General features: G+C 40.8%; 1 long non-coding RNA gene across 1 annotated transcript in view; it reads right to left on the bottom strand.

The window, feature by feature from the left end:
* LOC116688124 (uncharacterized) overlaps positions 1-13,725 on the bottom strand; it is an 18,735-nt gene that overhangs the window by 3,237 nt on the left and 1,773 nt on the right. Inside the window, exon 2 of the long non-coding RNA XR_004331715.1 lies at positions 13,702-13,706. This is a non-coding gene — a long non-coding RNA (uncharacterized LOC116688124). The remainder of the gene's footprint in view (positions 1-13,701; positions 13,707-13,725) is intronic.

The raw sequence follows: 13,725 nt of genomic DNA, 5'->3' as shown, positions 1-13,725 counted from the left end.
AGCACCTGGCAGTGCCCAGGAGGTGAAGCAGCATCTCTCCAGCCACCAATCCACACTCCTTACTTGACTTGAACCAGTAACCCTCCGGTTCCCAACCCAACTCCCTACGGACTGAGCTACTGCCGCCCCATCTTATAGTCGCTATGGGCTGCAATGGCACCTTCACACCAAACTCGTGAAGCAGCATGTTACTTAGGGCACCTAAGTAACATGCTGCTGACTGGTGTCTCTGACCAAAACATCAAAACTCCAGACGCTCCAGTGTCAGTTGCTCGATAGCTGAATTAAAGTGAAGTGTTGTAATGCAACCAACACACTGTAAGGATGTGATTGTCTGTATGCATGCGTGTGTGCTGTTGGAGTCTGCATGTAAACAGCCTTTCACAAAGCGGTGGCAGACACCCTTCACAATCTAATGAAAGACTTAGCATGTTGAATTGGCTGCTGTTATGATATAGAGGGCAGTTAAGCTCTGAATTTCAACCAAATCTCACTGATTGACTGTGTAGTGACAATGAGACAGCTGCCTTTTGATTTCTTATTGTCATTTGCATAATCACATTCATGCAACGAGGGTAAAATTGAAAACATGAAGGGCAAAGACCTGTGCTCTCAACCACTTTAATGTTTAAGCCACAATACAAGTTTATATCATTACCAGCCGCAACAGCGGCGGTGGAATTGTTTTCACCCTCTGAGGGTGTGTGTGTGTTTGTGTGCGTGTGTGTGTGTGTGTGTGTGTGTGTGTGTGTGTGTGTGTGTACATCGTGGCAAAATGAGTACATACTGTAGTGGGGAACTACCACAGAGGCACTTGATTTTCTTTCACGTCGTAACCATGCAACCAGGTGTGTATTTGAGCTCAAAATAAAGGACAAGTTTGAAAACAGGTGAAGTCCGAGCAAGGGCGCCAAACAAATCCTTTAGACCAGCCACTTTACTTTGATGTCATGGCTGCTGTGATCCTTCCCAAGATGGTCTCTAGTTTTATTTGTATTTATTATTATTTTTTTTCTTCATTTTTCCATTCTAAAGAAGCATACCAAAAGGCAACGTCCCATTCATTCCATTACTGTGTGTTGAAAGCGTTTGAAAGCACCGGCTTACTTTGTAACACTCCTTGGCACATTCATAATTGTAATTTATGGTAATTTTATCTTTGGTACCATATAGGAGTCCTGCGGCTTTGTGTCTCTTCCTGAACATCTGTGGTACTTTGTGATTATTTAATCTCAAATGGTTAAGTTTTTAAAATTTGTTGCACACTAGAAGAAAAGAAAAAAACCCACAGCATTATCGCAGGAAATTGACGTTAAGCAAGTATGGTTAATGATTTATTCTTCTTTAGCTTTTTTAGAGTAACATGTAAGGCAAGGCGATATTATTTATACAGCACATTTCATGCACAAAGGCAATGCAAAGGGCTTTACAGTACATAAGGAATAAAAAGCATGAACATTCAAAATAAACAAAAAAAAAAGAACATGTAAGACAATTTAAAAACAGTCCTACGATCTTGCTCATTGATGAGGTGCACACATCCTCTCCTGCGTGCTGCAGTGTACACTGTGGCTGTTAGTAAGGATTCACAACGTGCCCTCTCACTCACCGTGAGCAACATTTGAGAGAAAATAGACAAATCAGAGATGCTTTTTATATCTAGACCTTTCAACTGGGATGTGACCTGTCGGTAAAAAGTGACACCAAAGCCTGGCTGTGTAATTTATATGCTGCCTCAACAAATTGCTTCACAGGGGACGGGGGGAACCTTTTCCTCTTCTGGCAGAAGAAACCCACAGAGACAGTACCTTCTAACACTTACTAAAACTTCAAGCTGTTCCTAGCCTTTTACTACACCCCCGTATGAAAGCTCCGTGAAGAGGGTCACATGAATGCTTTTCCTACACACGGATGTGCAACTTCATAATGACATAATGACTCTGATTGTGTGAAATCCCACTACCATTTGTCATGTTATTATAGCTTTTGCAGTTTTAATCAGAAAAACACTTGGTAATGTGTCTGCGATGGCTTCCTCGATTGCCTGAAGTCACACGTCTGTGTTATTACATCTTTGAAAATTTTATTTGCTTGCTGAGGCAACACAGGTTTCTCCCTCTAATTGTCTCTTCAGGGAGCGGAGTCTTCATGTGTGAAGGAAGGAAGGGAGCAAACAAAGTTTTTTTTGGGCCACTTTTATCAGGCCACCACCAAGACAAGACAGGATGAAACAAACTCTGACCAAGATAAAATCTGCCAATACAACTGATAGAGCGCGCACTCCCTGACGCAGCAGCCGTGGCTTTCAGCTCCGACCTGTGGCCCTTTGCTGCACGTCATTCCCTGAAATATAATCTAAAAAAAAGATAAAATCTGCTTCACTTTCAAGCTCCAGTACAACATCACTGGTATCCAGGAGGAACAGCAGAGTGCTACTACTTCCCTGTTCTCTTCATTTGTATTGCAACCTTGCTACTTTCCATCAGCAAGAGGATGTTATGGATACGATCATTTTACAGTGTACATTTGACAGTGTTTGCCTGACTCCAATTCAGAGAGAGGCCAAGGGAGACTGCAGCTGCAGTGGGGGGGATTTGACCTGGCCGCGGGGAGTCTGCACAACCTGAGCTATGAGAGCAAACACATACTGGTGGTGTCTTTGCTCAAAATGCCCTCTGATATCAGAAGAAACGGAATTATTCTGCTGACAGAAATGTCAGTGTGGGCGTTTTTTGTTGGATGCAGTCCCCAGCGGCAGCCTGTGACAGCACATATGTACTTAGCATCAATGTTTAACCCCTCACTTGGACAGAAGTGTTCTGGAAACCTTCGGGATCCAAAGACAAACTGGGAAAAACCAAGACCATGGTTGTGTATTTGTTTTTGACATTTTTCATATACTTATTCTTTTTTTTTTGTTGTTTATTTTTCTGGTGCCCAGTTTTGAGGGTTTTTATTGGTATAGCATCTTGATTGTTTTTCCAGCCCCTCTGCTGTCAGGTGACAGGGTCGGGGTGGTGGTCCAGCGGGGGGGGGGACAGGACATGCGTTCTTCCTCACAGTTGTTGCCTGGCTCATGAAAAAAACACATTAAAAAAACTGCATAAACTCCGCTACCCTGTGTTTATTAAAAATAAAGGTACACCTACATGTAGGCCTAAGAGATTGCAATATGAGCCTATGTATTACTGTTAGGAGAATAGCATACATATGTCTAGGATGTATAAATTAAGTAAACTTCAGCTGGTGTCTGATTTAATACGGCAATGCTGTTGAGCGCATCGGTGATCTCTTTCTATTCCGCATTCTTCCCACAGCCTAATACCAGTTTTTAGGCTGCCAAATAGGACACACGTTACTGCAAATTAAACGGAGATGTCAGGGTTTCAATCTCCACCTCCACCGCATTACGTCTGGCCATGTCGTAAATAGAAGGGGCGAGGCCTCAAAACCGAGAATATATGGGAGGCGTGATATTTAAATTACGATCGTTTCCAGCCGCGTTTATCAATGTACGACCATTCTCACGCTCTGATTGGTGGGATACAAACGCTTCACATATCCCATGTGAAGCCTGTCGTGTGAGGATTTCTGCGCTCATATCTGTGCTGGTTTCTACGTTAGGTTGAAAAATGAGGGACAGGGAGATGGAGATTTTCTCTAAGGCCTCCTGTTGAAGCACAGCAACAGATCCGCCGACTGAGCTTCTCTCCCGTCTCTACAACAACTGGTGACTGAGAAATTGTAATCAGGCTCTGAGACAATCTGGAAAAACAATTAGCAACAGCTTGAAAAATAAATCACAGCATGTGATTGCTCTTGATCTACTTTACGTACAATAGTTTTGTTGAATTAAAATAATAGCCTTAACGTGTAAACATACGCTTGTCAATGCTCACTATTACCGTGCAAACATGCTGACGTAAGGCAGAGATGTTGACCGTGGTGACATGTGTATATTTGCTAATTAGTACAATACACAAAGTACAGCTGAGGCTCATTCATTTTGCAAGTATTTTATCATAAAACAAAGTACTGACACATTTTAGCTGATGGTGGCAACATGTGGAAGGTTAAGGGATCAACCAAGTTGCTACAATTCATCCTGAGGTTTAATGTCTGTACCAGATTTCATTAAATGCCATTGAACAGTTTTTATGACATTTCACTTAAAACCACCACTGTCCTGAGAATGGTGCTAGTGGAAAAGTCAGGGGGTCACCAAAGTCAGGAGCCTTCATCCTCTGTGGACCATGAATGTTTGTACCAAATTCCACAGCAATCCATCAAATGCCTGATGTCGGACTGGACCAAAGTCATGGACCAACTGACTAAACAATATTTCTACCTCAAGCATGGGTAAAATGTAATTTTTTAATCAAATTTAGTCCTATAATTGCTCTATGTTAGCCATATTCTTCGCACACATTTCCCAAGCACAAAGAGGAGAATCATCTTTTAAATGCTGAAATGTTACTTATCCTGTGGAAGGCAGTCAAATGTGATAACAGTAACAATATGTATTGTCCCAAAGCCATTGTCATAACAAATTATAGACTATTATAGTGTTTTGACACAAAGTGACATCTACTCCAGCTCTGTCGTCATCTCTTGAAAGGGGCAATTACTGACCGTGATCAGTCCAAACAGTCATGCTTTTGCTGTCTGTAAAAGTAGAGCCACCATGCCGCTGCAAAACAGCCTTGGGAAGGAACTTGTCTTGGTGGAACATGTGTATGTTCAAACGTTGTTTTAGTCTTGCAACAAAAAAACTCAGACTGGAATTATCGGCGGCAACGGAACAATCCTGTAAGTGGAACGTCGTGGATATAGACTAGGGGGACACCTAACCCAGCACCCAAGAATGGTTAGTAATCATGAAGGTCATGACAGGTAACTCTGCAGACCTCACTGCACCGCATTACCAGTTCTAAAGTGAAAAGTGTCCCACGCTGTATATCAAAGGCAACCTATCAATGTAGCGACTGCATGCAGCTGATGGGGAAACAGTATGGGGCCAATTAGCTTAAAAAATGCTTCATTCTTCTAAGGCTACATCTTGTAACGCATACTGAGGGTGTTGTTAATGTGAGTGTTTGTTTTTTTACAGCATTGTGAACATTAAAGCAGCACAAATCGACATTTTCGCATGCACAATAAAGCAAATGAGTATGTGTAATGTGAAAGCAGTCAATCGTTATGACGAGCCCACAGAAAATGATCACCTGACTCTGCAGTTTCCCTTAGCTCTAAGGAGTGTGTAGTGAGTGTAGGCTTTATGGCCTGGAACTTTACTGTTTTGGTTCAGTCTCATGGCTCTCATCAACCGTTTTCAGCAGCAGGCAGCTGTTTTAAACCCACCGTTCACTACATGCTCTGCACAAAACAACATGCAGACAAAGTTAGTTATAGTTCATTTAGATAGGGACAGTAATGGACATCAGTACAAGTACACAATGTAAACATGCTAGAGATAGCACCATGGCTAATTTTCATCTATTGTCCCTTGGCAGATTTATAAAAAAACATAAAAACAGTAAAAAGCATGCATCACCCTCATAGTTTGAGAGGCAAGACAAACACTAACAACAGTCAAGACAAAATACAAAAGCATATGTAATGGTCACACATAGTGAAATGTGTGAGTTGTTAAAAGGTAAAAGTGAGTGCAACTTTGAGTTTATGAGTTTTAAAATTGATGTATGTGGAACAGCCCTTCATTGTGGAGGGTAGGCTATTCTAATATTTATTTCCCTTTACTGAAAAAACAGTTTGTCCAAAAGTAATGCGCCTAAAAGGTACTACACAGTCCCCTTTGGTGGAGGCCCTTGTACTACCACCACTCTCAGATCTTTGAAAGATTAGTGTGGGGAGGGGCACAATGATGTTATATACAAAACATGCATACATAAACATTTTAAAATTCTCAAAACTCAATAGTTTGTGTTTTCGCAGTATGCTACAGTGACTCCATTCAATTCAATTCAATTTAATGTATGTAGCGCTAAATAACAACAACAGTTATCTCATTGCGCTTTCCATAAAGAGCAGGTCCAGACCGTACTCTGTGATGTTATTTACAGAAACCCAACAGTTCCCACCATGAGCAAGCACTAGGCGACAGAGGCAAAGAAAAACTTCTTTAAGAGGCAGAAACCTCGAGCAGAACCGTGGCTCAGGGTGGGTGGCATTCTGCATTATGAAATGAGACCCTTTTTTTTCTCCAAGATTTTAATGGCTCTCTTGAAGAGTGCTTACATTGTGTAGCACTTAGCAGCTAAAGACAAAACAGAGCTAAGAGCTGGGTGAACATTGGCCACCAAATGAAGGTAACGTTGCTTCGTACCTGCTGGATGTGTAAGGCAACTGCTTGCCAAGATGTTTCTCATATCAACTGTATTTAGAGATAATATATCCCATGCTGTGTTTCCAGCTTGTTCTGTGGCCATATTGTAGAAATAATAATAATAATAAGAAGAAAAAGAAAGTCACATTGTGCAATAGGTTGTCAAAATGTATCAGTTTTGCTTGGAGGGAATCAGTACTAACAATTTTATGTCTTTGCTTAAATGTCCGTCAATTCAATTTTAATGATAATATGTGCATGGATGTTTTTTTAACTTATCAATTTCAAACATTTTTCTTTTACACTGGCTGTTCTTCAGATGAACAATAGAATTTTTTAAATAGTTCTGTATACACACCCATAGGTTAGCATGTCAGTCATTGCTGAAGAAAGCATGGGACAGACTGAAGCTTCTGGTTACACTGAGGCCAATCTGCTTCACAATTCCCTGTCTGATCCCACGCAGAAACACGGGCAGTTAAAACAGAAGCAAGGTATACGCCAAGCCAGAAACCCCTGCATGACAGAGGAGGGAACACCGAGGCTCATTAACAGCAGCCGCCTGGATTGATCCCAGCACTCAGTCTGGGGAGTAAGAGCCAACTCGCTCCATTACAGGGAAGAGAGAGACTTCTAAAGGGCATGACCATCTGGAGCAAGCCTCACTCGTTTTTTTCCAAATTGCATATGGGTGGGAGGCAGAGCCCAGACTCATCAAGCAGGTTGATAATCAGGTGCCACGGAATCTCATTCATGTTGCACATAGGGTCAATTGTGGCCGCTGGTGAAATGTAGCAACTGGAGGAAATTAAATGGGGGGAAAAAAAGCTTTGAGATGATTTTTATGCAGGGTGGGTGTGCTCTGAAAATCCCTGTGTGTGTGTGTGTGTGTGTGTGTGTGTGTGTGTGTGTGTGTGTGTGTGTGTGTGTGTGTGTGTGTGAGAAATAGTTTTGTGAGATCAAGCCGCCCAATTGTTCAAAGTAACATGACAGAGAGAAGTAGGACATTTTTTAAAGTAAGAAAAACCAAGTCTTTTCCCCCAAGTTGTTCAGTGTCCAGGAAATACCAGTGGAATGGTGCGGGGACATGAGAAAACTCCAGTATCCAGTGTTGAGATGACATTTGTTCCCTAAGGAAAAATGGCTGCATATGAAAAATTGATATGGGGCAGAGAATAGACTTCCAGTCCTATTTAGACTAAGGGTGACCATGAAACTAGGAATCCAAATTATAGCAACACAATTTACCCAAATTAATTATTCACTGGGTAGGAGCCTGGTATCAGTAGTTAGACACACAATTACAAAGACATGAGGCCAGGCTTGTTTAAGGGTGCATCTAGAACAAAACTAATGAGGACTGACACACTGATTGATCACACAGTGCTGGAACTATTTTTCTGTTCCCTGCATGTATTTTTTTGCTAAAAAGGTGTCTGGATATTAGAAAAATAACATGAATGAATGATTGATTGATTGAATGAATGAATGTAGCTATAGCTGTAACGTTTTCTTGTGAAATTGCAGAACAGATGTATGAGATGCTTTAGGAATGATCCGGCCGTGACATATTTTCATCAGCATATATTGTTGAGTGTTTCTTTAGAGTCCGAGAAAAAAATGACCTCTTCAGAATTACATCACGTTGTGTATATAAATGAAGTGCCCTCAAATTGCTATTGCAGTAACCCCATTGCTTCTGAACTCAGAGGAACTGTTTAACATACTCACAAATGACAGCGAGCCTTAATAAGTCAGCCAGCAACCACAGTGAATGGAACACTGCTTACATGCTCAGATCTGTGCTCAGGGCAGATACATAGATAATCAAAGCATGACAGCAGGTTTTACATTTCAAATAACCCACGGTGCATTACCAGCAGTTATTTACAGTGTAAGCACTGCTCATTAATTTTTAAACAGGCCCTTAAGGTCTGGTTGACAGACAAAGCTGGCAAGCAAAAGTAGGAGAACGAACTGTTGTTGTTTTTCAACTCCCAATATGAAACATAGTAATGGCACCGAGCAAAGTGCTACAGAATGCATTATTAATGGGTTGATGATGCAATATGTAAAGGTCATGGCCACTGTCTCTTTACTCATTCATTCATTATACAGTGTCTCCATGTACAGCGATGTATACTATAGGCGTCCAATTTAAATTTGAGATATTTAGCAAATTCAGAGCAACAGTTGATGCACATGTAACTAAAGAGTCATACGTTTAACGCTTTAAACTCGATTTGTAATTGATTATCTGAAACAATATTGTCACTTTTTCCTACAGACTGCTTGTCTTTTCAGTGAAACCCCGCAGGAGATGAAGAGACAGCATGGCAGATGTCTTTTCTTGCCATGAACCTGATGCCACTGGGAGTGGTGGGAGTCCCAGACCCCGAAAATGAGATTGCACAGCTGCCATGTCCCCGTCTGCGTCGGCATTGTTGTGAATGTTGGTCGGGTTGTACGTACAGGTGCGTCTCTGCTCTGCAAAAGTGAGGCTGTGACAGTGTGTACCTGGTAATTCTCCTTTCTGGCTTTCCCTGCTACAAGCTTTACCAATGCATATGTCATAAATTCCCCATCATGGCTTTGTGGTCTACGCCTGCTGTCACTATCTCAAATGGATCCTCCATCCACCGTACGCCAACCCAAGGCCTCTAAACAAAGCAGGGGGTGAGGAGGGGAAATGGTGGCCTGTGTACAAGCCACACATCCTTGATGAGGGCCAGACTCTTACACTGTGAGAATTCACCTTGGGCTTAGCTTCTTGCAGCTCCATAACGGAAGACTGTTGTGCTCTCTGATGGATGGACTGCAACACCGTGAAAGGGAATTGCAGCATTGTTTGGCCATGATAAGGACTGTGAGTTGAGAATTCAATGAATTTTTAGTTATCACTTGCTGCACTGAACACGCTATCTGATGCTGACATGACAATGTCAATCACCTTGATTAAACTAGATGGAGCTGTGGCTTGAATATGTTATGTGTTGTGTAATGAGAGGGCTAATGCATTAAAAGTGTCAAAAAATCAAAACGCTTACCACGTAATGCTGACTTCATTCTTTTATTACATAGCTTCAGAACTAACTTCTTTAAATGACAATATTTGTCATTGGGATGGCAAAGATGGAAGTCAAATCCATTGCCACTGAGTTTGCAAAGTGAAACACACAGGACTGAAGGAGAGATAAGAATGCTTTCTTCTATGAAACTAATTTGAAGAAAATAGTTTTTCTGAAGAAAAGTGTACAAATTAATAATGCTAATTATGTCTTATCAATGGAAATTAAATGGAAAACTTCAGTGACTGCAATCTTAAGGATTCTTTTGTAAAATTATTGTTTATAATAAACATCCTGTGTGATTATACAAAACTAAGTTTGGTTGGCGTTATGTATTGCAGTTTGAAGGCACTTAAAAGATAATACTGAGTTATTACAACTTGTATATTATTTATCGTTAAGCAGTTTTGGCCTTCATTCTTTTTTGTTACTTTTGTTTTCACCAAATTAATTGCAGATCTGGAAACTCCACTGCATCACTAAAAAGAGGTCCTACAGGGTAAGAAACAGGTCTTTAACAGAGATTAGGTTATCTCTAATGTACTCTGTCAGCAGAATGGAACGTAAGGGAAAGCTTCTGGTTTTCAGCATCCCCTTTTTATTCCAAAATAGTTATCCTCAACACTACACTTTATAGTCCCAGCAGACAAATAACCTAACTTGGCCATTTAAACCCAGTGCTGGAAAGTTTGATTGTTATGTTGCCTCGTTTCACCCAGGACTGGACTTTTTTATTTTTATTTTCATTTTTTACAAGTTTTACAGTATTTGTGTTATGATATGCAGGTATAGAGTGAAAGTAAAGCAACATGCTTCATTATCCTCTCCAAATATTAAACCGTAGGTTACATAAAGCTTGTATTTATGTTGTATCATGACAGTACCAGCAATAAGAAATGACCTAGAGAGGTAGAAAAGTATTTAAATCAATATCATATTAAATAAATGATAAGATAAAACTTGAAAAAATTTGTCTTGCTATACAAGCTCCAAAATGAAAAAAAACTCAACACATCAACAACAACATGAAGACAAAAGTTAAAAACACATTAGGCATTTTTAAGAACATAAATATGAATAACACCAACAGGCACTTGTCTGTCAACCAAACTCTACAGAGATTTTGAAATAATATCCACAGGCTAACAGGTTAACAAGCATTTAGCACTCAAAATTCATGAACAAATCTGGTAAGCTCCTGCCCAAGGGGTATCTTTGGACTTTTTTTAAGGTTGCCGGCAGCAGTTCAGCATTACGGTAAGTGTGGAGGGCAGCGAGTATGTACAAGAGCTGGTATCAGCAACAGCCGAGTCAGGTCGAGTTGAGTTTACAGGTTTTATTGAACGATCTCAGCAGCGAGCGCGTGCAGCTACGGTTAGCCCTGAGGGGAAAACACGAATCAATCAATCACCAACTGCACTGCTTAAAGCTAAACTCAGTCAGTGCTTGAGTGAGTTCGTCACTCAGTTTAAGGTTGTCATGCTTCCATTTATATGACTTGATATACACACATGAAAGTCGTATAAGGCTAGTTGCTGGAGGCAGCACATACCAGTGAAGACCAAGAACAAATCAACCTTGCAAAATAATCATTTGTTGATTTTTGACCAGCACTTTTTTCATCATGTTACACATCTGTAGTTCACTGAAACCAGCTTGGTCAAGGGGCCTTTGGTTTTTCTTACTGACGCAAAAAGTCTCCTTCAGTCTCAGTCAGACGCGGCGTGGCTTTCAACTAATTCTTGCGACTGCTATCGTCATTTTTTGATGCTCTGGGTCACATGGGTAATATTTATCTGAATACCGAGAGTTCACCAACTGTTCCAAACTTGACGTTTCCTAACAAAAATATGGAAAAAGGCAGCATCAATCTGGAAAAAACCTCCGGCATTTTTTGACATCAAATCACAACCCTGGTCTTGTGTATTATTAAGGTCTTATGGTACCGTTTCATCACTTTCATGATGCAATGGCAAAACCTTTAACAGAATGTCCATATACACCTCTTCTAGTGCATTTTCTGTATGAAAATGAGGTTTTCATGCCATGTGCAAAAGTTCAGTCTACATAATGTGATGGTAAGTGTTATATTTTGACAGCCAGTCCCTGTACACGCTCCAAAAGCTAAAAAACTACCTTTTTTTCTCAGGAATAACACAACTATGTCCCAGGTGTCTTAAGTGTTGCCACAACCATTGAAAGTGTGGATTTGACAGTTTCAATAACATGAATCTTTAAAAGAAATGAAATACATTCTACTTGTGAAAGGCCCATATAGTATGTGTGAAATTGCTTGCAGTATCTTCTGTTATCATGCCAGACACACATGCACTATTTTACTGTTGAGGCTGGATGATCTGATGCCAATTTAACGCAAAACGTCCTCCATAATAAACAACAATGTACAAATTGTTTATTGCCACACTCTAATGCATGGGTCTCAAACTCGCGGCCCGGGGGCCAATTGCGGCCCGCGGGATGATATTTTGTGGCCCCCTACTTGACATCAAAGTTAAGTGTAAGTGCGGCCCGCGCATTCTGAAACTTTTTGTCATGCTGCATGGCACTTATGGGCTACCGTAGTAGTCTCCTGACAGCGGCGTAACGGTGTCAAGCTAGCTAAGTACCCTTTGTGGCAAATGCCTGAGGTTTGACAATGTGATGTCTGTTGTTGTGAAATGCACCAACCATATCAGATTAGGGGTTTAAGCACCGGCAGTTCGCGCCTTTTTTGAGGAAATTAGGGTTTTTTGGAATAATTGATGCGGCCCAGACCAAACCCAGACTCTACTTGCAGCGGCCCCCAAGTAAGTTGAGTTTGAGACCCCTGCTCTAATGTGACCATAAGAGCATTTTATAAATTAATGCGCCCATACAACCCACGAGAGTATTTTCCGTCCTCGTATCTAAACGTTATGGTCGTGGTTGGAAACAAGTTGTTAATGTAAAACAGTACGGTTTGATTAGGTTTAGGCAACAAAACTATTTGGTTAAGTTTAGAAAAAGATTGTGGTTTGGGTTAAAATCAGAACATTCATTTACTACTTCAAGGAGAACATGACAAAGAAATTCGCCGTTTACTTTTCCTTTTCTAACGAGACATAAAACCCTGGTCCCCTGGATGACGTTCCTTCGTTTGTTTGAGCCATCAATCATCCAAACCTGCTTCCTGGTGCGGAATTTGGCACTCTTACCTGTACACTTCCTGATTTGCTTCCCATCTTAATTACAATGGCCGCTAGAGGAAGCCACTCATGGAGCCCTTTTTTCTGAGATTACTCTCTCATTCATTTCAATACATTGTTATCATTGTCCTAAAAATGGAGACTTTCACCAAAAATGGTGGCCTCTACTATCCTTAACACTTCATTTAACAGTGCTAAAGGCTAACTGAAAAGTATGTAAACTATGACACTGGTTTGAGTTGGAAGATACTCCCATCCAGTCATCTCAGCAATAGTATACATTTCTAATGCCAACCAAGCAATCAAAGTGAGTTGATGGTTATTCTATGCACAATAAAAAGCCATAAATATGACACAAAAAAGAACGATTTCAACATCCTGGCACATGCAGGTAAGCAATATTTCACTGATTACAGACAGTCTAGCTGACGTCAAGGCTCCTGTACTCTGAGCGTCTCGCTGGCTCTGGTTATTGTACAAGAGAATCAGTTGTGGACAGAACAAATCAACAACTACTAAATGATGCGGATGCACTCTGTGGGAATGTCTAAGGTCATAAAAAATCTCTGGTAATGAAAACTTGAATACTTAAATGGTTTCTCTGGGTTACAGGCAGACAGTGAATGTACAGTCACTGTGCCCTAAAAGGATCCTGAAGACTACGTCTGTGTTCAATACCTTAATGAAAATATCTTACTCTTACCTGCTCGAGGAACCTTCACTGAAGCAAATGTCAACGACAAAGCACTTAGTAAAAACGACTACAAAGTACAAATCATGCACTGGTGGGGCAGAGTCGTAGAGACCATCAAACCTTTTCAGTAAAATGTAATGTTTAACCTTTTTTTTGCCACTTCAGTGCTTTCTTAAACCCATAAGCTGCCATCCAAGTTCCCCACCACCAACAAAAGGAGACATGTCTTCCGGCTGAACAACTGATTTCACTCTTACATTTTATGGTTCAGGTATAATAAATGATGCTTTGAAATTGCTAAAAAGGAATTTCCGGAGTAATCTAGAGATAATATCCAGCGTCCCAATGGCCATATAACCACAACAACCCCAGTGGATTCTGCCCAGGGAGCCTTTCATGCATATCAACTCCTTCTCTCTCTCTCTCTCTCTC

This window comes from Etheostoma spectabile, chromosome 4 (genome assembly GCF_008692095.1).
Source record: "Etheostoma spectabile isolate EspeVRDwgs_2016 chromosome 4, UIUC_Espe_1.0, whole genome shotgun sequence".
Lineage (NCBI taxonomy): Eukaryota > Metazoa > Chordata > Actinopteri > Perciformes > Percidae > Etheostoma > Etheostoma spectabile.
Note: the sequence above shows the minus strand (reverse complement) of the source record. Positions and strands in the feature narration are given on the sequence as shown.